The sequence below is a fragment of the Hippichthys cyanospilos genome, chromosome 11 (genome assembly GCF_059441005.1).
Source record: "Hippichthys cyanospilos isolate Australia breed blue-spotted pipefish chromosome 11, RoL_Hcya_1.0, whole genome shotgun sequence".
NCBI classification, from domain to species: domain Eukaryota; kingdom Metazoa; phylum Chordata; class Actinopteri; order Syngnathiformes; family Syngnathidae; genus Hippichthys; species Hippichthys cyanospilos.
In genome coordinates, this window is record NC_142379.1 from 6,707,408 (window position 1) to 6,734,156 (window position 26,749).

General features: G+C 39.3%; 1 protein-coding gene across 1 annotated transcript in view; it reads left to right on the forward strand.

Moving 5' to 3' along the window:
• rtn4rl1b (reticulon 4 receptor-like 1b) overlaps positions 1-26,749 on the forward strand; it is a 143,645-nt gene that overhangs the window by 112,967 nt on the left and 3,929 nt on the right. The window lies entirely within an intron of this gene.

Consider the following 26,749-nt stretch of genomic DNA (forward strand, 5'->3'; position numbering starts at 1 on the left):
TTGGCTGTGAAAAGAACTTTTTCAGTTTTATGTCAAAGTGAAAGAGACTTTCCAAGTGCTTATTTTCTGACTTCTTCTCCATTCTTCTGTTCACCAGTTGCTTGTTTGTTTGTCTGCCCCCGTCCTCTTTCCGTTGTTGATTGTTCCACTTCAGTCTGTGACTTTTCATTTTGTTCCTATTTGGATTTTGAGGCCACCGCTGCCAGGTGCTCAACACTTTTTACTTTTCTGAGTTCAGAAAAATCAGGGCAACGTTTCTGCTTCATCCCGACTACACTAAAACCGTGTAGCATGCCCGATTTTCCTCTTTCACAGTTCCAGTCAGCAAAAGCCGAATACTTTGCACCCAAACTGTTAAAGTGTTACAAATCTATATTTCAGTACCAGGCTTAGGTTTTTCTAAGGGGCGGGGGACCTTGAGGCCTGTTTTTTTTTTTGTTTGTTTGTTTTGTCGCTCCAAGCTGTTGGTTTTTAAGCTTTATGCTGCATCGCCCCCTGCGTGAGTCCACTGATTTTTTTTTTATTTTTTATTTTTGTGTCTGAGCAGTGTCTCTTTCACTACCCTCTAAATTGATTTGTTGGGAGGGATTTAAGTAGGATATATCCATCCTCTCCCCCTCTGACGGTGTGCATGACATGAAAGGGCTCCCGAGGAAAAGAGTCGCCGGCAAGCTCAGCACTTTGTCATATAATGAGATTGCGAGTGATTTAAGCGGAAGATAATTATAGATTAAACATGTAATCCTAATGCTCCAAAGGCAGACACAGATACTCGCAGAGATTAGCTTGTCGGTAGCAGGACGATTGGGGACACCTGGGCTTCTTTTGTCTTCCATCTAGACGTGACTGGAACATTACAGAGACATTTTTTGTTGCTGATGGCTTATTTGGAATGAATTTGGATAGTAGGTTAGAGGGCCAGGTGAAAAGAACTCATTTCAGCACAAGTTTTGTCACAATTGTTGTTTTCTTCTTTATTTAAGGGCTGTGGGGTTAGCTAACTGATCCCAGTCCAAAAACTGTTTGTTTTGGAAGCGGACACAAGCTTACACTTAAAAATAAATTCCCCGTGACTGATGGCAGATAGTTGATCTTTTTTGTTTTGTTACACAGTGGTAATGGGATACAAAACAACAGGGTGCTTATCAGGGCAGCAAAAACAGCCGAATGATGGCTCAAACCGCTCAGACACAACCAACGACTGACAAGCATATTTTCTACAATGTCAGCGTCCTTTTTTTGCGACCACCGTTTGAGATGTCGTTTTTACTAAAAAAAAAAAAAAAGCACAAGTGGATCACTGAGATGTTTGTAAATAGAAAAAATGGAAGTGTCAACAGACACTACAAGATACAGGTGCTACATTTTAAACTGAGTCCACGGTTCTAAACGTCTTGCTTGTGAATTCCAATCTCGCCTTACACGAATTTACAGTAATACCAGACATACTTTCTGATAGTGCATATATATATATATATATATATATATATATATATATATATATATATATATATATATATATATAATATATACACCGTATTTTCTGCACTATATGGCGCACCCAAAAGCCTTAATTTTTTCAAAAAGATGATGATGCTCCTTATAAGCAGATGCGCCTTATATATGGATCAATATTGAGATTGGGATTCGTAGATGGGGAATGAAGTGATAAAGTAAGCTTTGCCTGTTTCTTTTGTGTGTTTACAGTTGAACAAGGTTGGTCATATTGACATTGAGTTATAATGCTATTGAGATTTTAGAGTTATTGAGTTAGTATTGTTATTATTGTTTGAGTATTACTATATTGTGATTGAAAAAGTTTTAAAATATGTCATTAATTGAAGGTGGGCCTTATAATCTGGTGCTTCTTATATATGGAAAAAGTTTTAAAATGTGTCATTAATTGAAGGTGCGCCTTATAATCCGGTGCATCTTATATATGGAAAAAAGTTTTTAAATGTGTCATTAATTGAAGGTGCGCCTTAAAATCCGATGCGTTTTATACATGGAAAAGGTTTTAAAATATGTCTTTAATTGAGGGTGCGCCTTATAATGCGGTGCGCTGACAGATATATATATATATATATATATATATATATATATATATATATATATATATATGTTGGTGAATATCTTCCCTAGGGATTCTGTCGTAATATTGTAATATGATCAAGGTCTTCACATAAACTGGTAGCCCTTCGTGTTACTCAGTAACAAAGAAGTAGCTCTCGGTTTCAAAACATGTTGGTGAACCCTGGTATATACGTATAAAAACGATGGGGTCTATCTGCTCAAAACTTTGTAATCCATATCTAAATTTAGAGGGATTTTGCGCAATAAGCCCCCAAATGGCTTGATTGCCGCATACACGGTTTTGCTGGATCAACGGACGGCGAGATGCAAAGCCAAAGATAGCGGTTAACAACGCAGAATATTAACCATTCCTCTTCACAATATCCGCCGCACTGTAATTGAAGGATGCGAGCTCGCATCAAACCACAACACGTGTTAACACGGGGACGCTTGAAGAAACGTGTAATTACTGGCGATGTTGGAGCGTGAAGATCCTCCAGCAGTCAATCAAGCCTCGGAGGAGAAAAGTGCAGAGCGCTTCAACTTGAGGGATTTTCCTTTCCCCCTCGCTACGTCTCTTCCAAGAAACTTAGTTGTTGCGTACGCCGCCCAGTTCTGATCTCCAACTCCCGTGGTCGGGATTAAAAATTCATCAGCGAGATGACAAATGGGTCCGCGAGAACACGAGAACAAAGTGGAACATTTCCCAATAGTGCCGTAAAGATGCTATTAAAGGGGTGCCATTAACGTCTGGCGCTGGAGAAGTTGCGCCTGTTGCCAGATTGCTTGTCTTAGATTTTATTCAGGGAGGATGCCCCCCCCCCCCTTCCCAAAAAATGGAGCTTTGCAGGAGATTTGCAAGTCAGACCAACAGGTTCAGAAAGGCTTTTGACGGGCCCGCTTAGAAATCACAATGAGTTTTAAGTGAGTGTGTGTAAACAACTCAACAGTAGACTGTCAACATATTGTTGATTTGCTGTCTTGTTATTTTAAGAAGATCGCAATGACAGCCCGCCCGAGCTCCTGGGAAAATATTAGAATCATCGAGCAGCATCGCTGCAGCAAATCAAGTTTAAAATGTATTTGAGTATACAGTACATGTTGATCGCTTTTGGACTCGAGATTCTGAAATTAAATGGCTCAGATGCCAAACACAAATAGGGCGAATCCATTTTGAAAAACAATCTATATGTGACTTTGTTTTAAATCCCTGAATATTGTGATTGCGATATAATATGAAATTATTATTTCAATTAAATGTATCTTTGGACAAACAAAAATAATATAACAATATTCTATTTCTAAATGTATGTAGTGGATGCATTTATACGAGCTATTCTAGAAATACTTACTAATATACTAAGTTAATATTTTTTCTATGATCAATTTGACATTTATATTTATTTTTTTATGTACGGGTAAAAATGTAAAATAAATACCTTTAAAGATTAAATCAACCCCAACATTTTCTGTATACAAATACTGTGTTTTCTGGCATATAAGGCGCACTGGCATATAAGCCGCAGCAGCAAAAAAAAACAAAAAAAACTATAATCCGCAGGTCATAACATCAGATATTTATGCAAAAGGATGTTATATGGAAGTTTTAAAATGTTTTATAGTTATTTTAAAAAAATACAGCGACATCCTCTCTTTAACATACTCAACATGCTTGCATATTTTGCACCAACATATTTATGCAAAAATGGATGGATTATTTTCAACATAACACCGACAGAATACTGCAAAGTTAAATAGCAGTTCAAACTCCAAATCAATTATTCAATCGCATCTTCTTCTGTCTCCAAGTGTTTAATTGCTAGATTATTTTAGTGAACAAATAAACACATTGTAGATAATTCATACACACAATCATAAATATTTAAATACAACCATATATATCTGATATCAAATTTACACATCACACATTTTTATATGGATTTTTTTTTTCAATTTAGACATTCATATTTTTAACGATTTCTTTTTAAAACTCAAGTTCAGCCATTGATTCACATCTTTTCAGTTCTATTTCATGGTTTTTCCATAAATTGACACCTTGAACAGATGCACACATTTGCTTAACGGGCGGATTGACTCCTGGTGGATAGCAAAAAAAAAAAAAAAAAACGCAGATAAAACGCACTGGATTATAAATCACGGTTTATAGTCCGAAAAATACAGTATGTCCTATTCAGCCAAACATGAATAGACCACATTACTTGATTCTGGTCTAGTCACAAACATCACAGCACTTTCTTTATTTGCCGCTTAGAACATCAGTAAGCAGTAGATGAGCTTTGCATCATTATTTCTCTTCTACTGCAAGCAAGAAAGTATTAAAATATTTGTGTTGGTACCTTCTCTTGCTCCGACAGCCTAATTTGCAGTTGCAAATACAAATGTAGGTTCGCGAAGAAAACATCACGGCGCTTTGCATTCGCCGGCTTTCATCACACGCGCCAGAGAGAGCGCGAGAGAGACGAGCCTTGTGTTGATTACTAATGATACGATTAAACGTCTAATTTATGGCACCAGATCAGAGTTACGAGACGCCGTGAGGGGTTCGTGCCAGGCTAAAGGAATGGAGAAAAAAAGGGGCTTTATTTTTTTGTGCGCGCGTGTGTTCTGGAGGGGAAATCATTAGCCGGCTAAAAGAAAAGCTGCTGTCCTGAGATAATGAGCGCCCGTCGCATGGCGGGACGGCCATTAGGAAGATTGTTTGGAGTGTGAAAGGGCCTGGAGCCCGGACGCTTTCTTGCTAAGGGACGTTCAAATAAATATTCCTGTGCTGTCGCTGGGCGAGCGCTGGTTTGCATAGCCGAGCGCTCCAAGGTGAGCCTTTGTAACCGGGGGGCAATTCTAGTCTGAACCCGGCAGCCAGTACCTGCAATAACTCATGCATGACATTGCATCAGATGGGACATTTAAATTCCCGGCTACAGGTTTATTACCTCAATGTCACGGGGGCTGTTCGCTCCCTCGCTGTCGCAACTTTGCATTGCGTTGCATTTCTCACTGCGTTAAGGCGTTCGCATTTGAGCTTGTCCACCGTTTCGAAATGGAATTCTCCAAGTTGAGGGGTTTAATAAGTGTAAAAGTCAAATGTTGACTCAACTCTGACATGTATTTTCTGCGGTTTCCCGGTTCTCAAATCTTGCGGTTTTTTTTTCCATTTATCGAACAGCAACTTAAATGATCAACGAAAGAAGTCGTCTCCATTTAAAAGCAAAGGTAGCTTGCTATCATTTATGAGAACAGCATCCATTGATTTCAAGATAATAACGTTTCAACAACAACAATTTGTATCTTTCTACTTCCACGTAAAATGAATTCATGGAATAATAATCATCAATTCTATAAATATTTGATCGTGACAGCCCAATTTCTTTCCTCATCTGCACAGGCAACCTTCAAAGTAGCGTTTCAAAAACACTAACATATTTATAATAGTAGATAGGTTAAGTCCTCGTAAAGTGAAAGTTTTAGCATGCAACAGAGAAGAGTTGCTAACAAGCCTGTCTAATTTGAAAAAAAGTTAAATAAAAGAGGCCACTCAGAGAGTCATTTTTAAAATGAAGCTCCAAAATGTTTAATAACTGCGATTATTTGTTATGCGGACCCACACACAGTCAAAGCACAAAGGTGAATATAACAAATTAGATGAGGAAACCATTGCTACTGAGCTAGCAAGCTTGCTAGCTTGTGGGCTAGTGACATTTTAAAACAGGTAAACCCGTAAGTGTCCACATAACAGATACCGCAGTTCCAATAACGCATAACATTTCAGGGAAGACATATTTTAGCATAGCTCGCTAGCTAACTGCGTTCTGCTGTAGTAGAAGTTGGTCGTTGTTATGATTAAATCTTGCTAATTAGCTAAATTGAGAGCTGACTGCTAAAATGTCAGAATGCTAAAGTGTGTACCTGTGCTGCTTCTCTTGTGTGTAGCAAAAAAAAAAGCCAAAGAAAAAGCCAAAGAGTTCAGTCCTTCAATTATGAAATACACTGAGCTCTCACGTGACGACGTCCATGACAATTTGAATTACAAAGTTTGAAATTCATATTTCCCAGAAAAATACGACATTAATCCTCGAGTGTCACACATCGTCTGCGCAGAAACAGGAACTAATGTGATGGTAGGCACCATTCAAAAAACAAGGCAGTGGAATCAATCATTTCAGTGGTGTCGGAGTTGATTAATGGCACAAATTCAAAACGGGTGGCCTAAAAATGCAATCAGGAAGATAGACAACAAGACAGCGAAGTATAATTGCCATTATCAGAAGCGCATTAGCGAAATCGTGTTGACATCTCATTGCGATCGGATAATTATCGGCACTATTAAGTATTATTGAGTGTTATTGAGTTTGCCCGGGATCAAAAGTAAAACTTTCTCCTTATATTATTTGCCCCCTTTTTTTCTCTGAAAGAAATGAAAGCCTTCGTTCTGAATTGAATCTTCCTCTGGGTGTTGCCTGCCAGTCTTATTGATGCTCCAAAATATTGAATTCCTGATGAAAGTATGGCGTTCACACAAACACACAGCATGCAATATCAAATTATTGATTCCGCACAGATTCCATTTCACCATCTATGAGCGGAATAAAAGCGCTCCCGCAGTTTTTATGACCGCTGAAAACCAAATGTGCACATGAGCGTTAATATGATGTCTTTGGGGCAGGTGGATCGTAAAACTGAAACGTGCCATTCGCCAGACACGTTGTTGATAAGAAACGCTTCCAGTTTCTCTTTTGTCATTTCAAACTGGGCCAATCCAGATGGAGTTACTCTCGCGGTAGCAAACTCTCTCACTGACAAAAATATAACCCGAATTGACAAATAATTCAGCTTGATTTAGAGGTCGGTGCAGAATCACATTTCATCAGCACTAGTTAACCATTAGAAAATATCCAGGTTGAAAGAAAAAGATAAAAACGATTCGTACATTTTGCAGAAAGGCCTCAAAATAGGCACCAGCAAGCCGGACGGACGGAAGTTCTGATCTGTAAGGAACATGCCTTTTCCCACAAAAACAACGTAGACAACTTTTTCAAATTTTTGCAGGTCCGTTGTTCCCCAGAAAAACGGGCGTCTGTCACTGACAAACCGACAAAACACCCAGCTCTGTCGTTGAGTGACACATACAACACATAAAACCCCCTTCAAAAGTGATCAGTAGGAACGGCAACTCTGCCAGGCTGCCACAGTCTTTTAACCCTTTCATTCCCTTTGAGGTAATGTAACCCACAGCTTTTCAAAAAAAAGCAGTGGGTATAGAAATGGTAGCAATAAAATTCTAGTGGCATTTAGCACTTCTCTTGCATGGTTATATTTTTATTAGAATACTATATGATATCGATGGGACAAACAAATTCCAGAGCCTGTAACTTAACCTATGGAAGTGGGAATTTTTAACAAATTTTCCAGGTATCCTAGACTTCTAAACAAGTACTATATGCCAGATTTTATTTTTTTTTTCCAGAAAAAATCAGTAGTCAAAGAATTAGGTCTATTCAACTCCAGGGGTAAGAGTTTTTTGCATTAGAAAAAGACAAGACCACCAATTTCGCGATACACCGCTGGAGAAAAACTTTAAAACAAAAGCATCCAAGTCCATATAGTATTTTGAATGCTATTTTGAAGTTTTCTGGCTTTCTCACCACATTTGGTGGCATGTTTTGCTGTCATGCAGAGCAGTAACAAGCAGCGCACTCTCCTGTGTGCCCCACTGCAAAAACAAGAGCCTCATGCTGCGCGGGGACCAGAAATCTTCTGGCATCTTAATCTCGCAATCTCATCTAGTAAATACAGATGGTGACACTTTCTCAGCAAACTGTATAGAATGTTCTGAACATTTGAAGACTAATTCCGCTTAACAGGCGAGCAACACGTTTCTAAAGCTTCATCGCAAACCACACTCAAAACTTAAACCTAACGTCAGCACATTTTCTGACATCAACCAGTTAAAGCGATCCAACGCACTGTGTTATGGTAAAATCTTCAGTTACGGCTCTCACACGGAATTCTAGCGCGAGGCAAAAGGGCCGATGGAGCGATTGCGCTGCGACACTGCAACTGTTGTGTGCCACTTGTTAGCCCATTTGCCACGACTTGTGTTTATCCTCTGGGTGCTACACATGATCATATCGCAGCGCCGCATCACTGCCAGAGTGTGAATAAGCCTGAATATTACATTCAAACTCGGAAAACAATCTATAAAACGTGCAATAAATGGGCAAATTAAAACATCCCTAAGCTATGAGTGTGTGTGTGTGTGTTTTCACATTTTGAGCACAGTATGTTTGGACAATGTATTCCTCTAAGGCTCACACTGACACAGTTAAGATTACGACAACAAAGGAACCTTTTCTTATTTTATCAACTGTTTGAAAAAAACTATTGCGTTCATTCTTTTCAAACTTGACGATTCATATGCGGATGGCTCAAAGGTCTTTGCAAAGCGAGAGGAGAGCGGAGCATTCTGTGTCGATTGCATTTTTTTTTTTTATTGTAATACAGTGAATTTATACAGTGAATTTATACGATATAATTTATACTGTAATTTTTCACGATCATAAATGTAAGAATTTTAGGCATTAACTAGGTAATTTTTAAGCAAAATCTGGATTGTGCAGTACAGTAAAAGTTAACGAAATCTACTAAAATTGTCACAAAATGTAGTTTAAACTTTCCTTGGTGCACTCAAATTTTTTAAGAAAAATATCTACATCCTGTTTAATCTACTGAAATGTATTTAAAGTGATTTAAATGCTCCAAAATGTACTTGAAACGCCAGCTGAGTAATCAAAACACGGCTAGCAACATTCAGATACTTCCTAAGTTAACAAAGTACTCCTTAAAAGTATTCTAACTACTCTAAAATGCACTCAAATACTTCCTAAAATGAATCTACTTAAATGTTTAACTTAGCAAAATACTCTGAAATCGACTGGAATGCCCAATAAAACTAATCTAAAGTCCAAGATGTAAATAATTCCTAAAAAAAAAAAATGACCCAAATACTCTTAAATCTACTGATATACTCAATAAAAGCTATCTAAACGACGTACTCACATACTGCCTCAAAGTGATCCAAAATTATCAAAATGTTGTGGTGCTCGTTAAATGTATTTGAAATACCCCAGATGCACTCAAATACAGCCAAAAAGCTAGCAAAGTAACTTTAAATTTCCTGAAACACAGCCTAAAAGTCTATCTAAATATTCTACAGTATGCTCTTTAAATGGCGCCTGAATATGCCTAGATGTACTGTATCCACTGGTAAATACACCAAGTATAAAAACTATAAATATGTGCATAAAATAAAAATCCATGTAAACTTGAAAATCAAAAGCTGCATTTTAATGATTCAAAATGTATTGTATACATGACAAAATACTAATAATTCTTGTTGTAAACTGTGTGTACAACATTTCTGAATGATTAGATGGAAAACTATTGGACTTAAAGTTAAATATAACTGAATATTTGTCTCTTGAATCTAATTCAACAATATGCACAGCTAAAAGATGGAATATTATATGAAACTTTGGAACCCCTGGCATATGATTATAAATGTATTGCCAATGCTCCACAATTCATGATGGTAGCATAAGAGAAAGAAACCTGAATGCTGATTAGAGCCATTAGTGCATAAAAAAGTTAAATTAGCTTTTAGACTGTATGATCATTAAAACACTAGTGGTATAGACATCATACAAATGATTTAAGAATAAGCCTACTCATTTACACCGTTTTCTTCAGTGCCACTCTTTAATTATTCAGCGCCTTGCATTAAAAAAAAAAAACCTTGCAGTGGCTCTAAAAGTTGAAGCTTTTATTGAGAATGAAAAGGCAAAGTTTGCATCATGTGAAATATTCCCGCTCCATTATCCCACCATGAAATGTGCTCATTGTCTTTACCTCTAATTATCATTTACATGATACTAATCCTTCCTTTTCTCCTCTAGACAAGATAACTCGCATATTAATGCACCCCAGGCTAAAATGCCGTACGGACCGCCCACCTTGTGATTTGCTCACGGCAAAAAAATAAAAATTTAAATTGCTTAGAGTGTATCAGAACATCTGCAAGGTAACAAACAAAATATGCGTTGGAAATAATTGTCCAATGTCCACGGGGGTGCGGTGTGCAGAGGATTAATGGGCGTTTAGTGGTGTGCATTGTGTTGGAAAAGGGTAACGCGCAGGGAGCCATCAGCGTAAGCCACAAAGTGGCTTGATGGCGTGGAGCTCCAACGTGACGCGCTGATGATTTATTTACAACTTTTATGAGGATCACAGTGAGATTATTTGGATTCTCTAATGAGATTTCTTGCCGCTAAATTAAACAATAAATAGATGCTAATTATCATCAACAGTCATCAACATCGTTTTCATATTGATATACTGTTAGAGGGGTTGTTCATGTTATGGAAAATTGACTTCTTGTTTGCGGGCAGCACGGTGACCTATTGGTGGTGGCTCGCAGGCTCGGTGTTCAGGGTTCGAATCTGAGCACTGTTGCCGATGCAGTTTCGAAATTTGAACCTTGATCTCAAAACTGTGCTCATAATTTTGTTACTGCAGGGGTGCAGAAGGTCAACTTCTGAGCATGTGTCAACCAGCTAATAGTAATATATATATATATATATATATATATATATATATATATATATATATATATATATATACACACACACACACACACACAGTATTACGTAGGTTTTCTACAGCTAATAAAATGTTTTTTAATGTTTTGACTAGAACAGAACATTTTATTTTCAAATCAAAAGCAAATTAACTGGATCATAAAACAACGTATTGCCATGTTGTGTTTCGTGATGCTTTTGAAAGCCTTTATTTTCAGATATTACGCAATCTATACATTAAATTTAGATGATGATTACCTGGTATATAAAAATTTTCATCTAATGCAGGAACATATTTTATGGTATGAAGGAATAACACAAATGCCAAGTATTAAAAAAAATATATATATATTTCCTATTTATTTTCCTGGGGCTCAAGCCTATTCTTTTGTGTCCATTGTTGTGTCCATTTTGTCTCAGCAAGATAGCAAAGTAAATTACTGGATCAGACAGGATGTCCTCTATTGAGCACTCTCACTTAGTTGTCCCAAATGTCCACAACAGGACAAAAAAAAAAAGTTTCATGAGCAGAAGGAAACAATATCATGGGTAAAAGTTTGATATAAACAATGAAAATATCACTTTGAGTCATCATTTAAAAAACATGAGGAAAGGACCTTGAAAAAAATCGTCACAGTCCCAGAATACAAAACAGTCTCGCATAAATGGGATAAAGATCATCCATTTTACATTACCTGGCAGTTGAAGAGGATAAGATAAAAAAAAAAAAAGACCGAAAATAATTGCATATTGAATCGCAACCACGATATCGACGAAAAGAAACGCGCATGTGCACACACGCGGACCGCCAAAGTTCCATTTGTCAAGTTCAACAGAAAGAATGGGTTTTGCAAACGCGGCGTGTTTGCATTTGGGCTTTTGGCTGTCGAGGCTCCCCCATGCTTGACTGGGGCCCAGTTTAACCTCGGAGAGGACCTCAGCAACGGCCATCGGGGGTTGCGGGTGAGACGGGGTGCGGGGAGGGGGAAGCGAGGGCACAGAGGTGTGAAGATAATGGTCCCGATGGGGCGGCATGCAGCGCAACGCTCGCCGTGTCCGAGGCTTGGCTGCTCTCCTGTGAAGGAGTTCTGCATTGCGCGCTCAAAGACAAACAGTCAACTTCAACTTCTTTTTTTTTTTTTTTTTTTTTTTGGGGGGGGGGTCGCCGTATCTCTTTGTGCCTTTTGAGATTATACTCGGATTTAGTGGAAGCTTCATATTCAGATTTGTTCATAAACAAATACTTGGAACTTACAAACTAATACAGTGGTGTCCAAACTATTAGCAGTTCTCGGTATATCCTAGAAATACATTTTGGACATGACTCGCATTTGTATTTAAAAAAAAGTAAGACAAAAGTTTCATGGTAGGCTGTGTTAGAAGTTTGGAATAAAAAAATAATAATAAAAACATTTTTATACACACACACACACATTGGACCCCAGGGTTACGGCATCCCTGGCTTATGCTTTTTTTTCACGTTACAAAGTGGAATATTATGTTTTTTCGTCCCCGCTTTACAGCATTTTTTCCCACAATAAACTGTCATAACCTGTGGGGTTGGCTGTGTTTATGTTGTTTTGCCTCCCTCTTCAGGCGTTTATAGATAATTGCTCTTATTTTCTGATCGTGTCAAACTGCCTGCACACAGGACTTATTTTGTAGCGTCATCAATCTGAGCATTCTGGCCTCACTAAGATACTGGTCTGCTATTGGTCGGCGTCAATAAAATGCTAATACGCTAAAGACTTGATTTCGTGTGAGTGCTTACAATATCGTATTTATTGTGCATTTTAATGCTTGATTCAAACTTGATTCAAAATGTTAAAGAGAAGTAGGTTCAAGATTCTCACTTTGCGTACAAGTTCCAATCATTCACTGCCATTGACGGCTATTGACGTCACAGATACGTTTTAAATGTGCCGTCTCATCTAAAGAGTACAACCTCAAAGACATTCTACTATATTGTTTCCACTTATTTTATGTACGGTTTCCACTCATTCACTGCCATTGCGCACTATTTCATCGTCGATACTTGATATATGGTCTAAAACCCTGAACTATGCATTCCAATATGCAATGAAGGCCTTATGTGTTTCCAAACAAATGTGATGTACTCACAAAGACATTCTGAGTGATGCCAGGAGAATACATAGCTTACTTTTATCTTCAGCCGAATGCAGCTTGAAAAAAAAAAAACCTAATATTCTTATCCTCAGGCGGTGACCCGATCTAACAGTGTTTTCGAAGCCATTCCTTCCTGCAGTCAATATTGAACGCTGCTAGTGTGGCAGAAAAGACAGTCAAGAGCCTCTGAGGCAGCCCAGTGTTGTTTTGTTAATGAAAAGACTCGATGTGTCTGTTTGTTATTGGCGGATCCTCGTGTTGATGTCAACCGAAGCTGCAGAGGAGGCTTGACATTTTTGCGCTTTTGTTGGTGCATGTCCGCTACACTTATTCATCTCTGGCTACAGAACTCAAAACTGAGGTTGTGTTGCGCGCTAGATGGAGGCGTGCTGCTTGTTTTTCCTCTCCATAAAACATAAACATCGACGCGGTTTCAGGGCAACCTTCGGGATCGAGGGAAAAAAAAAATGACAACCTTTACCCTGCGAAAGGAAAAAATATCTGCAAATTTAAATACGTAAATTTAATGTATCTAGTTATAGTGTCTTGATATGTCCAGTGCTTATGAAGCGCAGTGCACACTTACTTTTCATTGTCTCATGAAAACTAAAAAGTTAAAGTGTTGTCCAAATAGTTTTGACAATAATTTTGACAATTTTCATTAGAATGACCTCAATTTTTCACAGCTTGTGTAGAAACGTTTCATGCTTTTGTGTGTAACGTTTGGCAGTTCTTTCTTTTCAAGTTAAGTAGTGCTGATCACTTCAAAAGAAAAGGCATTTTTTACGAGTATACTCGAGCTCAACGAAGACAGTGCAGCGTGCCTTCTTGACGAATTTTGTACAAAACAAATTAGGACTTGGCACCATAAATTTCAAGAAAAGACTTGCTTGTGCATACTTAAATCGCCAAGATGGCCATCAACGTGTGCGGAGTCACAGGCGGCGCTCATATTGAACAGTTATGAAAATCTGTCATAGAACCAACAAATATTTGGACTTTTCTTTACTTTATTTAACTAATAAACTTATGACCTTCGACATAAAATGCATTTAGTCTCATTAAGATCCATCAAGTAGTTTCCGAAATATGGGCATTTAGAATGGTGTATACACACACACACATACATATATATATATATATATATATATATATATATATATATATATATATATATATATATATATATATATATATATATATATATATATATATATACCGTATTTTCCGTACTATAAGGCGCACCTAAAAGCCTTATTTTTTTTTTAAAAAAAGATGACGGTGCGCCTTATAATCAGGTGCGCCTTATATGTGGGTCTATATTGAGATTGGGATTCGTAGATGGGGAGTGAATTGATAAAGTAAGCTTTATCTGTTTCTTTTGTGTGTTTACAGTTGAACAAGGTTGGTCATATTGACTGAGTTATGCTATCGAGAGTTTAGAGTTATTATTTGAGTTATTGTTATTTCTGTATTGTGATTAAAAAGGTTTTAAAATATGTCATTAATTGAGGGTGCGCCTTATAATCTGGTGCGTCTTATAGTGCGGAATATATATATATATATATATATATATATATATATATATATATATATATATATATATATATATAAAAGATACACACGCACTCACAAAATTTTGCAGTGCAAATGTTAACACTGGATGTGGAGGTGGCCAGAATGAGAATGGCCCACCACTTACCTCTTGCCCTATCCATAGTGCCTCTCTCTTTCAATTCTTGACTTTTTGTCTCATTAGTTGGCCTCAAGAGAATGATATTTCATCATGCGGGCTGCTCAGACAGAGCCTGACATCTCTCAGGACAGCATGCAAGACTCATGATGTTGTAGTTTTCGGCGCAGGAAAGTCACGCGAGCGCAGTTCAGGCTACGGGAGGAACATTTGGGAGCACTCACCACCAGAGTGGTATCGTCAGGGGAAGATGGGGAGGAGGAGCAGCCGGAGCCCGCGGATGGTTTCGGTGTGACAAATGCAAAACAGAGACTCGCAGGCGGCAGCCCCGCAGCTGTCGCCACAAAGCAAGTGATTTGTCATTATCCTTCGACGCGACCACTCGGGCCAAAGAACGTGAGGAGGCGCCCCGAATGTTGCAAGGTTTTGGAGATGCAGCCCTTTGAAGTGAATCTTGGGTTGGGTGTATTGTGCCGTGTGCGTGACTCACTAAATCCCGTAAGCCGCCGCGGTATCTCTCGTAGCCAGACCGTGTTTCCTTTAATCGCCGCTAGACAGCGGCCGCATCTCGTGCGGTGAAGCTTGACGCTTTGTACTTTTGGGAAAACGCAACGGAATCAATTAAAGTGTGTGTGGATGAAGGTGCAGGCGGGACCCATTTGAAAGTGTATATCCAGTTTAGAAATCAAACGTTCAAATGTCCACACTTCTCATTTTGCCGAACATTTCTTTTGCTGTACTGCTTACACTAGTACATGTAAGTGGATGTTGGGATTTGTTGTCCAATCAGATTTCAGGCTCTATCTGTTGCCATGTCAATGTAATCTTTAATCTATAAAATTGTAAATTTGCCTGATTAAAATCAGCATTTTTTAAATCTCTGTAACGAACAATTATTTCAATAAACATTTTTGTCGGTTGCTCTTCAGCCACAAGTGAAGGCACTTTTGCTTCAAACGATGCCACCGCTCATCATTACAGCTTGTGGCTGTGAGTGAGAGAGCTGTGCGGAGCCATACGTGTGTGTGGGGGGGTGAGCGGATTGATGATGGATTTTAAACAAGCAAACAACAAGCATGACGCCACCAAACGAGGATCTAGCCGGAGACTGATGCCACTTCCTTTGTCGCTCTTATAAATGCATGCAGTTTCTTCGACCCTTTGACAACAGACAGTCATTTATATTCAATTCATAATTGTTAATAGTGACGTAAAGTGGCCCCCCAAACATCAAAATGTTATTTACATTGGCATTAAAAATCGGCAGCAAAATAGTATAGTAAGTGCTACTTTAATATATAATAAATGTATACAATTAAATAACATCACAAATAAAAAATATATATAGGAAAAATGACATTTTATTTACCTTTGAGTTACTTGAGCACACCTGATCAAGTCTTTAGCATTAGTGACACCGTGATGCCGACCAATAGCAGAGCAGAAAATAGGATCAATTACCTAAAAACGCCTGAAGAGGGAGGCAAAACAAGATAAACACAGTCAACCCTACAGGTAATGACAGTTGTTGATGCGGTAAAGCGGGAAAAATGCCGTAAGGAGGGGACGAAGAAGTAGTCCACTTCGTAAAGTGAAAAAAAACGTAACCCGGGGGTCCACTTTATTATGACTGCTTTAAAGCCCTTTCTTTTCCTTCTTTCGTCTCAAATAAATGTGTAGCGCCATATAGTGATCTGCAGAGGAATTCTACCCAAAATATACAGACGGCAGAACAAAATAAATCCAAATTGGGCAGAAAAAAATCCAAACCCACACTGAGGGGGCTGTTACTGGCTCAGAAGAGCACACACTTGGTCACCCATCCCTTTGACCGTAGCTCAAACTAATGAGTCGCAACATTTATAGCCACTACCTCACACGCGCACTTTTCTGCTTGATTTCCCGTTTCTTCTTGCCTCTTTGAAGCCATTACTTGAGACTGTCGTAACTTGGTGCGTGCGCGTCTCTCACCTGCTATGAATAAATGATCAGTTTGACTCCTATGCAGTTTATATGCAGAAGCTACATCCGGGAGATGCTAGCTGTTTGTTTTAGGTCAACGTGCAGGGGAACTGGGGGGCCGCTCAAGTGGAAACACCCCCCCGACTTTATTTTTTCCAAGCAGGTGTAGTTTCACGGAGACCTGATGGTCCCAAAGTGCACCCGTGCCAGCGCTAAATATTAAACCACAAAAAGCTTTTAGCGGCGTTCACGGTCGTCAAGAACGTTTGTCCTCGAGGCTCAAGAGTGTCACGCTGAGTCACCTCGGGCTTGCGGGCTTCTTAAAAGGCAACGACTGAGTAAAAGCCACAATGAGAAGGAACATGAAGGTCTCAAACAATGGCCTCACCTCCGCAGCTTTTGTTCATAATGTCGTGGCAAAATTTGCGGAAAAAAAAAAAGTGACATTTGTCGTGGTGTTTTCTTTGAAACTACCGTATTCACTTTGACAACGCACTCAGCCTGCCGTGACAAATATCATGTTTGAGATGATTGAGGGGCGAACGAATTTTGTATTTTATGCGAAGACTAGGTTTAAGAGCGATATTTCATAACCTTCCATGTTACTCTAATGGACACCCCCTGGGGCACATTCTCATCCTTAAACCATTCAGTTTGACCTTAGCGCCGCTAAGCATTCAACAGTTTTATCGACAACATGCCGGCAGGGTTGAAATTCAAGTAAGTGCAGGTGCGCTAACTGTACTCATAGTGGAAAATGTTGCTGCTACAGACTGTGAGCACACAAGGGACACGTCAATTAAATTCTAATGTGTCGCTACATTAGAACATGGAGGTAAAGGCACCCCTCGGTTTGGGGTGGTCCTGGTGTGCGAGCTTTTGCTTTCCAAGGTACAAACTTTAGTGATGTTGCACAATTGAACAGCTAGTGCCAAAAAAATACTGCTTATGGTTACAAAATGGTACACAAACTGCCAAAGTGGCAAAGGGACTATGTCTTCAACTTTTTGTTAACGTATAAGCGCACAAACAAGAGCAAAAACAACCTACTGCTGTACAAGATGCAGTTTTACAAAAATAAACAGTAGTTGTAGGCCATGGCGGATATTAGATTATAGTTATGTCAAAACCAATAACCGACTAAAGTATTAGTCACAATATTTAAATTGCTTGTCTATTGAACACAATCTATTCTTAAACAAGATGTTGTATATTTGTCACATTAAAAAATGTGGTCTATGTATAGTACAAAATGAATGAATAAATGAACATCTTAAATTTCTTCTTGTTTTTTAATTGTTCCTAGCAAGTTACAGTGCCCTGCCACTGGTAAGACAGTTTTGAAACCAAGACCTCATGCTTATACTCCAGGCATGTCAAGGTTAAAAAAACAAAAACAAAAAAAACTGTATCTAATCATTTACAAAGAGGCGTCTTGTTGTGTCAACTCTGCAAGCACTAGTGATACCATTTAACTATTATCGCTCAACTGCACTGCGTTTCCATAAATGTCCACTGTGAGGCTCATTAAACATTGAACAAAAATCTTCAATATAAAAAAAAAATCTAAACAACACTAAATGTTATCATTTATAACCTTTAAAATTATACATAAGATTGTGTTATGAGAGCCATCTTATAGGATCCAAAAAGTAAAAGGAGCGGTTCTAATGATCATGACTTGGTTTTGATTGGTAAACTTTCATCCAATCCTGTCCCAGGAGACTCCGCGTATTTATTGGTTTAGACACGTAAAGGTGTCACGTTTTCCAGTGTGATGCTTTTTGTTTTTCTTAGAATGTTGATTATATTATAGTGTGCCCTGTTGTCTCACAAACATAAAAGTTCCGAGATTTCCAAATGGTGAGCTGAGCCACTCAACTTCTTTTTTTTTAATCTCCGTTTGATTGTTTTCTATTTTTGGCGATATGAACGTATGAGTTGTATTATTATCTGTAATTATGACTCTACGACCGCGCCATCGTAGGTTAGCGATTGACTGCGGCGTAGGGAACTCTCCACATTTGCAGAGTTAAGGTTATGAGCTAAAGTGAAAATTAGCACACATTACAAGTCTCAACAGTTGTTTATCGACTTCTGAATTGGCAACAATTGCATTTGGAATGCTTTCCATCAGCGTAATGGCACTACAGTATACGAACTATAGGCACACTTCGGATGATTTATGTTAGTCGAAAGGAGCCATTAGTCGGCTCACACCAGCGCGGCACGCCAGGCCCCGTGTTTGTGTATCGTTTTTCCAGTTTGTTACCGTGATGAATGAAAGTGATTGCCTTCGACGCTGCTGATTTAGCCACAGAGACTTTCTTTTTATATGAAGGCCTGTGTGTGTGTATTCCTGTGCGACTATACTTGTGGGAACCGTTTTGAGTTTTCTACCAAAATAGTGAGGACATTTAGGCAAAGTGAGCACATTTAAGCCAGTCCTCTCTTTTCCAGACCTCTTTTTGAGGGTCAAGACTTGTTTTTTTTTTTGAAAGGTTAGGGTTAGGCAATCTGTTGTGACGGTTAACATTAGGAGCTATATGTCCTCACAAGTATAGCCGGACAGACGTGAGTGAGTGTGTTTGGGTTCTGTGAAGAGAATATCGCGAGAGCATAAAGCGCACCTGCGAGTCTGTCAAAGTGAGCAGGTGAATTAGCGACTCCTCGACGTCCATTAAGTTGAGCATTAATTCCAATATGCATATTAAACGTCTGCACCATGCCTCCCTCCGCTCCGAAATAAATGAGCTTCACGCACTTGCACGCCGCCTTCATTTTCGTGCATGTATTTAGCTACTTTTCTGAGAAATTCAGCCGCCGCTCGTCTGAGCGCTGTTTTTCTTATCTGTTACGAACGTTCGGCATCCCTCTTGTTTTATGTTGCTTGCTTTTGTTTAGTGTTTGTTTTTTGATAAGTACTTTGAACAAATTAGATCTTCATCTGTCTATCTGCACCCTTCAGCTGACTCTTTGTTCTCCCACGCACAAACAATGTTTCCATTACTTTTATCACCCATCTCACCTTGCAAAAATCAACAGGCACAAGATAGACAATGCTATGAAGAGTATGGGGGGGGGGGTAATTTATTCACCTGTTTGGGGGGCAAGGACTTTAGTAGTAGTGGGGCATTTATATCTACACATTTAACTTTACGCTATTATTACATTTTCATCAGTTTTTGTTTTTGTCTAGTATGCTCTACAATATGTGGTTCACTTTACCATGACAAAGACTTTTCTAATGGATCATCTCATAAATATCATATAGTTTCTCGGAAAAAATAGCCTTGCCTCAATTTATGAGTCCGATTTATGAATTTTTAACACTATGAAGTTTTGAACTAATGTTTTTGCCAAAATTTTGCACATAATTTCAATATACACACACACACACATATACATATATACATATACATATATACATATACATATACATATATACATACATATACACATATACATATATACATACATATACACATATACATATACATATATATATATATATATATATATATATATATATATCAGTATATGAAGTCCATTGCTACAATATGATGTGGATGTGGGCGGGGCCGATGTATTCCCACCACGGGGACTGATTAAACTAAAAAGCAGTACAACACCATTAGATTTCTAATGTAGCATTTGAGAGCAAATCATTTGCAAGATAACCTGACACAATCACAGAGGATCTCGACCATAAAAGAAACAACTTAAACGAAATAAAAGGCACACAAAATGAGACATTTTTTGACAAAGCTAAGGCATTTTTTTTAATAGGTCTTTTACTTGTTATGGGGAAAAAGGTCCCTAATGAGGCTGTTAAAGTGTTGGCAAAAGCAGACAACAACAATAGACGAGTGTGCGTTTAATTGAAGCCAGCCACTTGCTATGTCAATGCCGCCGCAGCAAAAACACAATTATACTTTTCTGGAACGTTCCGTCTATTGCTGCACAATGTCATCGACGGCTCCTATTTTCCTTCTCCTTTCCTCACAACTTTGGATGGAAAAGCATTCTGCCATCCTGACACAGCTTCCTTCCCCAGCAATAACAAATGAGACCGATTCTCTACCTTGGTGCAAACAAATATGGCGTCGGGGCAAGTGTCTCAAGCTTAATGGCGGCAATCAGCGCCCCTAACATCATCATAAACATTTGGAAATGTCAACGCGAGATCATGATTGGTGTTTTCGAAGCCCTGCGAGAAAATGGCTGCCCTTCTTGTGTTACTTAATTAGAATAAATATGCAATCACTGACTCACACTGGAAAACCTTAGAAGAGGATGTTTTATTCAGAGGAGTGTATTCCCCGCTGGGAAGCGCGAGCTTATATAAACTCATATATTTAGAGTGTGTTTCTATGTAAACCTTATAGATGTCGCATCTTATTATCCTCTTGGTCCAATTTTACCTTACAAATGCAATAAAATGAGATTATGCAGGGGTGGAAGCAAGTTAGAGGACGAGGAGCCGAAATGACCACTGTTGATTTGTGCATCTTATTTGTATGAGGTGGTAAGGCTCACATCAACAAGGTGCAGAATCTTAGCTCTACGTACTCAAGGGAAATTGCAATCATGCAATCCATGCCCGTAAAATGTTACGCTGCATTTTCATAACTATGCAAATGCTTTTTATCAACTTCCATTACATATGATGGAGATGTGGGACAACAGATAAAGTGGGACTCATAAAATGTTGATGAAAACTGTTGATGCTAATAGTGCGGACCATGAATTTTGATAAGCAATTCTTAGAATTATTAAGAGTTGTTATCAGTCCAGTCGTTTTTGGTATGAGCAAAATGATGAGAACACCCGTGTGTCCTTGATATATAATACCTGTATACCTCTGTAACCGCTGTTTACAGGGTGCCCTATTTATATGTTGGATTTGCCACTGAAGGACAGAACAGCCGTGAGATAAAAAAAAAATATATATATATATACAATTAATTAAACATGGACTCGTCAGACCAAAGGTGATGATAATGGAAAAGACCAGCAATTTTAGTAGGGTGATTTTCCTCATATATATACGGTCTTTTCACTCAATCTACTCCGTAATATGCTCAGAATGTGTCTATTCATTAGTGGTTCATTATTACTGCCCTTATTGCTCTATTTTTTTTGTTTTGTTTCATTGCCTACCTTATTACTTGCTCGATTGTGGAATGTAGTCAGCTCGGGGAGGGAAAAAGAATAAGAATTTCATTGTTTGGTATTACTACAGTATGTAAATGACAATTAAAAACTCTTGAATCTTTGTGTATGGGTGCCATTATCAAATCCTAGATTATTTGCGATTAGTTAATTACAGTCATAGTTAAAGCATGATTTTGTTTTTTTTAAATCATGTTAAATTTCTAGCTTTCTGTTTTCTTTATGCTAATCAGATCAGTTTTATGTATAGGGCTTCTTGTGCCTGAGTTATTGAGGACAGATAAACAAAAGTCAATCACACACTGGAGTGGACATTGATTGGCTGTTTCCATTTGGCATAAAGTGATGGGCTCCTCTTGTGGGTAGGAGATCCAGTTCAGGAGGAGAAGGGTCACACCACTGAAGCATTCCTTGTAAAGAGCTTGCTTACCATAAAAGCAGTTCAAGTTTAGCCTCCCGCATAAATGCAAAGCACCCAGCTGATGCTGCAGCCACAGCAAAGGATAGCAACAAAAATGTTAATGCAGCAAACCATAGCAATGTAACTCTTGAACTAAATCAGTCAGTAATATGTCCCCGCTTACCCCCTGACTGTCATCTAACCAAAGTTTGGAAAAGCGACTAGAGCAACACTCTCAGAGCAAACACAATCCCGTCCACTCCAGGGACATTCTGTGCTGCCATCGTTAATAATCCCGAGGCCTCCGCTGCGGTCTCTTCTTTATTTGGACGGTCTTTCTGCTGATGTGAGGCATTGGGTCAGTTGCCAACTCAACTTGAGTCTTTGCCCGTAACAGTTAATTGCACTTGAAGAGACTGGCATAGTGTGTTATGACACAAAGGGAACAAGTCCCATTAATATGGCATGGAAGGACGCTTAAGATGCCGTCCATCAAATCCTCAATTGAGATAGTCTGCAACATCATCTGACGTCATTTAAGATAATTATTTTCACATTCTGCCTGTATTACCCGCACTTGTTTGTCACAGGAAGCAAAAAGCCAAATAAGTTACATGTAAACAAGACAGCCATGTTTTGGAGTATTGTTTTGGAACACAGCTTCCCGCTTTAACTCGGGGCGCTAACAAGAATTTGACATAAGCCTTCTGTGTGACGATGTCATATGTTTACAGCAGTGGGAAGGATCAGCGACTGTGTTCATGCATGTTGTATGATGCTGACACACATGGCTGTCTGATCCCTGAGGCGATTGTCTTCCTGCCATCCAATAGGAGATGCCAAAACTACCACAATCTCCTTGGCAGCATAAAGGCTAGATTTGTAAATTGTACAAGTGAGAGTTTTGAAAGGAGGAAAATGACCATTTCTACATTATTGGTCACATTTCACGTATAATACGGTACATGCAGTGTTTTTTATGGTTCATTTGATTTTTCTACAAAAAAATGAAAGAAACAAGGGTTACTTTTAATTATTTGTCAAAAAAGATGTTGTATTTAGTTTATAGAGGTATTAGGTATTATATTCCATAACTAGTGGGGCCATGGGGTATTTTCTCAACAGCAGATGGGAAAACCACTGATACACGAAGACAATATAAATTAAATAGTTAAGTATGCCGGTCAGAAAGCTTGGGCTCCCTGGATATGTATTGTATTACGATCCGAGTCATGTTTGAGCACGTTTAAACTTAATTAGGAGGACCGATATGAATAAATGCAAAACAAAAACCCCCCAAAAAAACAAAACAAGTAGTTCTAATAGGTAACTTCTGGACGAAGAATTTGGATGCAAATTTGCGGTATAACAAAAAGATTATTAGCATTGGAAAATATAGGTTTTTACGCAAAAGACATGATCTAAAATCGAACTGTAAATTAAAAAAAAAAACCTTTAGATGTGTCTTCTATAGCTTGTACATATCTCAAGGAATGACATGGTATGACATGTTTTTTCCGACCGTCTTAAGGTGGAAATACAGAAGGGTCCGATCACGGTCTTTGGAGAGCGGCGGAAAATGGCGTTTGTCCCGTCTAATGAGTGCCACAGTCATGCAGCTTGGCAGTCCCTCCTATTAGCACGCATGCTTTATTCATGAGGGCAAATCCGGTGTGAACCTTGTTGCATTTGTATTCCTCGCAATGGCTTCTCATTGTCTATCAAGGGACTATATCCATCCCATTTGGTTCCTTTATCTATTTCCATTGCTCAGCCTCCCAGGAAAAAAGTGGAGCTTGATGATGAAGGGGGCAAAGGGGGCAAAACAACCTTTTGTGGGTAAAAAGAAATTGAGACCGTCTATCATCTCTGGCCAGGAAGGAGGGGTTAGGGCTTGTAATGAGCTAACGCGACCCAGAAACAATAATCTTCTTTCAGGGCTTGTGTAGTCTTGTCAAATGATAACCTTGCAAGTCCACTTTGGAACATAATGAGATTCTCTGTGTTCTCCTCTGTGTACTGTTAAGTGTGTCTCTAAACAACTGATTCAAAAGTAGTAGCAATAGCTGCCACAATTGTCTTTTCGGACCGTCGCTATGTTTTGAACACTCGCATTACTGTCAAAGCATGAGCCAGCCGTCGTTCATTTCTTTTAACTAGAACTCAGACTTGCACCCAGAATATCCAATCACCATTTTTGGTAACACTGGCGAATGACAATTAAAACAAACAAACAAAAAAAACATGTTATAATCGGACAAATGAAAAATACCTATTGCATTAAAACTGTAAATGGAACGCACTTTTAGTTTTTTATCTTCGTCATATGTTGAGCAAACCATATCGACTTCTCATTAATTTGTTCGTGCAGCATTACTGTAAATGCAGCTTTCACACATGCCTATTCCCAACATAGACATGCATGGAGACTCAAGCGCTGATCACTATATACGTACTATGACACGTTGTGATTCAAATCTGAAAGTTTTGATTCGGAGTTCTTTTCTCTCCATTTCTATAGCAGCTTATCCTCAATACGGTGCCGGCTGTCTACTGGCAGTAAGCGGAGGACACCCTGAACTGGTTGCTAGCCAATTGCAAGGAAAACAGGGAAGAAAAACCGTTCATGCGCCCAATCATGCCTCAGGGCAATTTAGAGTGTCCACTTCGATTGCCATGCATGTTTTGGACTGTGGAGGAAGCCGGTGCCCCCTGAGAGGACCCACCTGGGCTCGGGGAGAACATGCAAACTCCACACAGGAAGGCCATAGCGAGCTAAAATTGAACTCGGGACTCTGAACTGCGTTAACCACTCTACCACCAATCCACCCGTTCTTTATTCTTCAACGTCTAATTTCCTACTCAATTAGTCATCACATTCCTGCACAGCCTTATATTTAATCAGCCAAGCGTGGAAAACCTGCCCTGTGATTACCAGTCCAGGGTGTACTCCACCCCTCAGCAAAAGTCAGCTGGGATAGACTCCAGTGCACTCGCAACCTTTCACGATTATAATGTAAATTCAGAAGGTAATGAATGGGTGGATTTAGACATGCAAGGCATGTTGTTATTCGCTCTAAAAAGAAAACTGTTCTGCTCTACATATGCTATGTTATATCAAAGCCATGCAAATATAAGGCTTCTGTCAAGAGAGTCTGTAGAGCCAGAGGAGCAGAGGATGGGGTCTCCTTGTGTGCATAAGACGAGGTGCACGTCAGCAATGTCACAATCTCGACCGCATCTACGTTCCTATTCCCTCACACCGCTTTCGTATTGCGCTTATCGTTGTCTGCCTGTGGTTCTCATGCCCGCTCAGATCATTTTCCCCGTTTGACATCTGTTTAATTCCACAGGTCATGCATGAAGCAAAGCATTAATGGGACTAGTATCAAAGAAATATGATTAGGAAATCATTTTTCTAAATAATATAATCTGTTGGATGGATGAGTTGTTGCAGAGTCGGGAGATGCAATTACACGTTTTTAGATGTAAAACTTTGCGCCAATGTTTTTGGTCTTGTGTCGGTGTTTGTTTAATGTTAAACAGACCAAGATGAGAAAGATCCATCACAATTACTACACCGAGCTCAAGAGCTGGGAAAAAAAAAATGTTTCTTGTCGGATAAATAAAGCAAACCTTTATTTCCCGAGAGCGAGGCAAACCTATTTACTCAGTCAGTCGAAGCCGAGCCTGATATGTCTCAACAGATGTGGCAAAAGATTGAGATGACAAAAAGGCAGAAACTGTATTCCGGTTGACTGCGAAAAACATAGCAAGTAAAACATGGTATCCATGTGTTGATAGAGGTCAAAATAATTTTGAGAGACACATTCTGACAGAGACTCAACAGCGTGAAAAATGTTGCAGGTTCACGAGGATGCCTGCATGAGGTGTGTTGCCCACTGGCAGAGTTTAGCAAGACGGATTAGCGCCAAGCCCAGGAGAGCATACGCCTGTTCAGGTGGCACAACGGTGTGCAGAATTACTGTTAAAGGTCGGTGAAATCAGACGCTCAATGTCACAACTTTGTCGCAGTTGGGCGAGAAAAATATGCTTGTCTCTTTGGCAGAATGATCTCAGCATAAAAGTCCCGGGATTACAGGGTTAGTTAAAAGGCAACGGAGGCATATCGATTAGAGGCAGTGAATCAGGCCTCCTCTGTGCGGAGAATAATAAACTGGGTGGAAGGCAGCCAGAGGTTTGTCAGACGGAGCTTGCCAAACGGCCCGTGCGCCGAGCTCATTTAGGAGTCGAAGAAATGCGGCTAAGTCGCATCCCCTGTCCCCCAGGAGATGGCAAATCATGTCGCCGATCGGGAAGCGCCTCGGAGCTTCTTACCGCAACTTTAAATAAGCGTTCCATGGCCAATTTAACTGGCAAATGGACCGATCACAGCCTACGTACGCTCGCTGACAAGTGGCGCCAACGGAATACGGGGCAACGGGCCCGTAATGGAGACTCCTCATACGGTGGCGCAGTGTCTGTATGAAGAGCTCCATTTGCGTTGCACAGTGACTCACTGGAGCGGTTGTTAGTGTTTGTTCTACTCTGTGCCATGGGCCTAAACAGACTGGCGTCAGGCTGTATGGGGCAATGGAGACAGACCTTATGTTTGTATACAAATTATCAGCAAATTGGGAAGCATTCCCTCTTGATGGCTGATTTGTT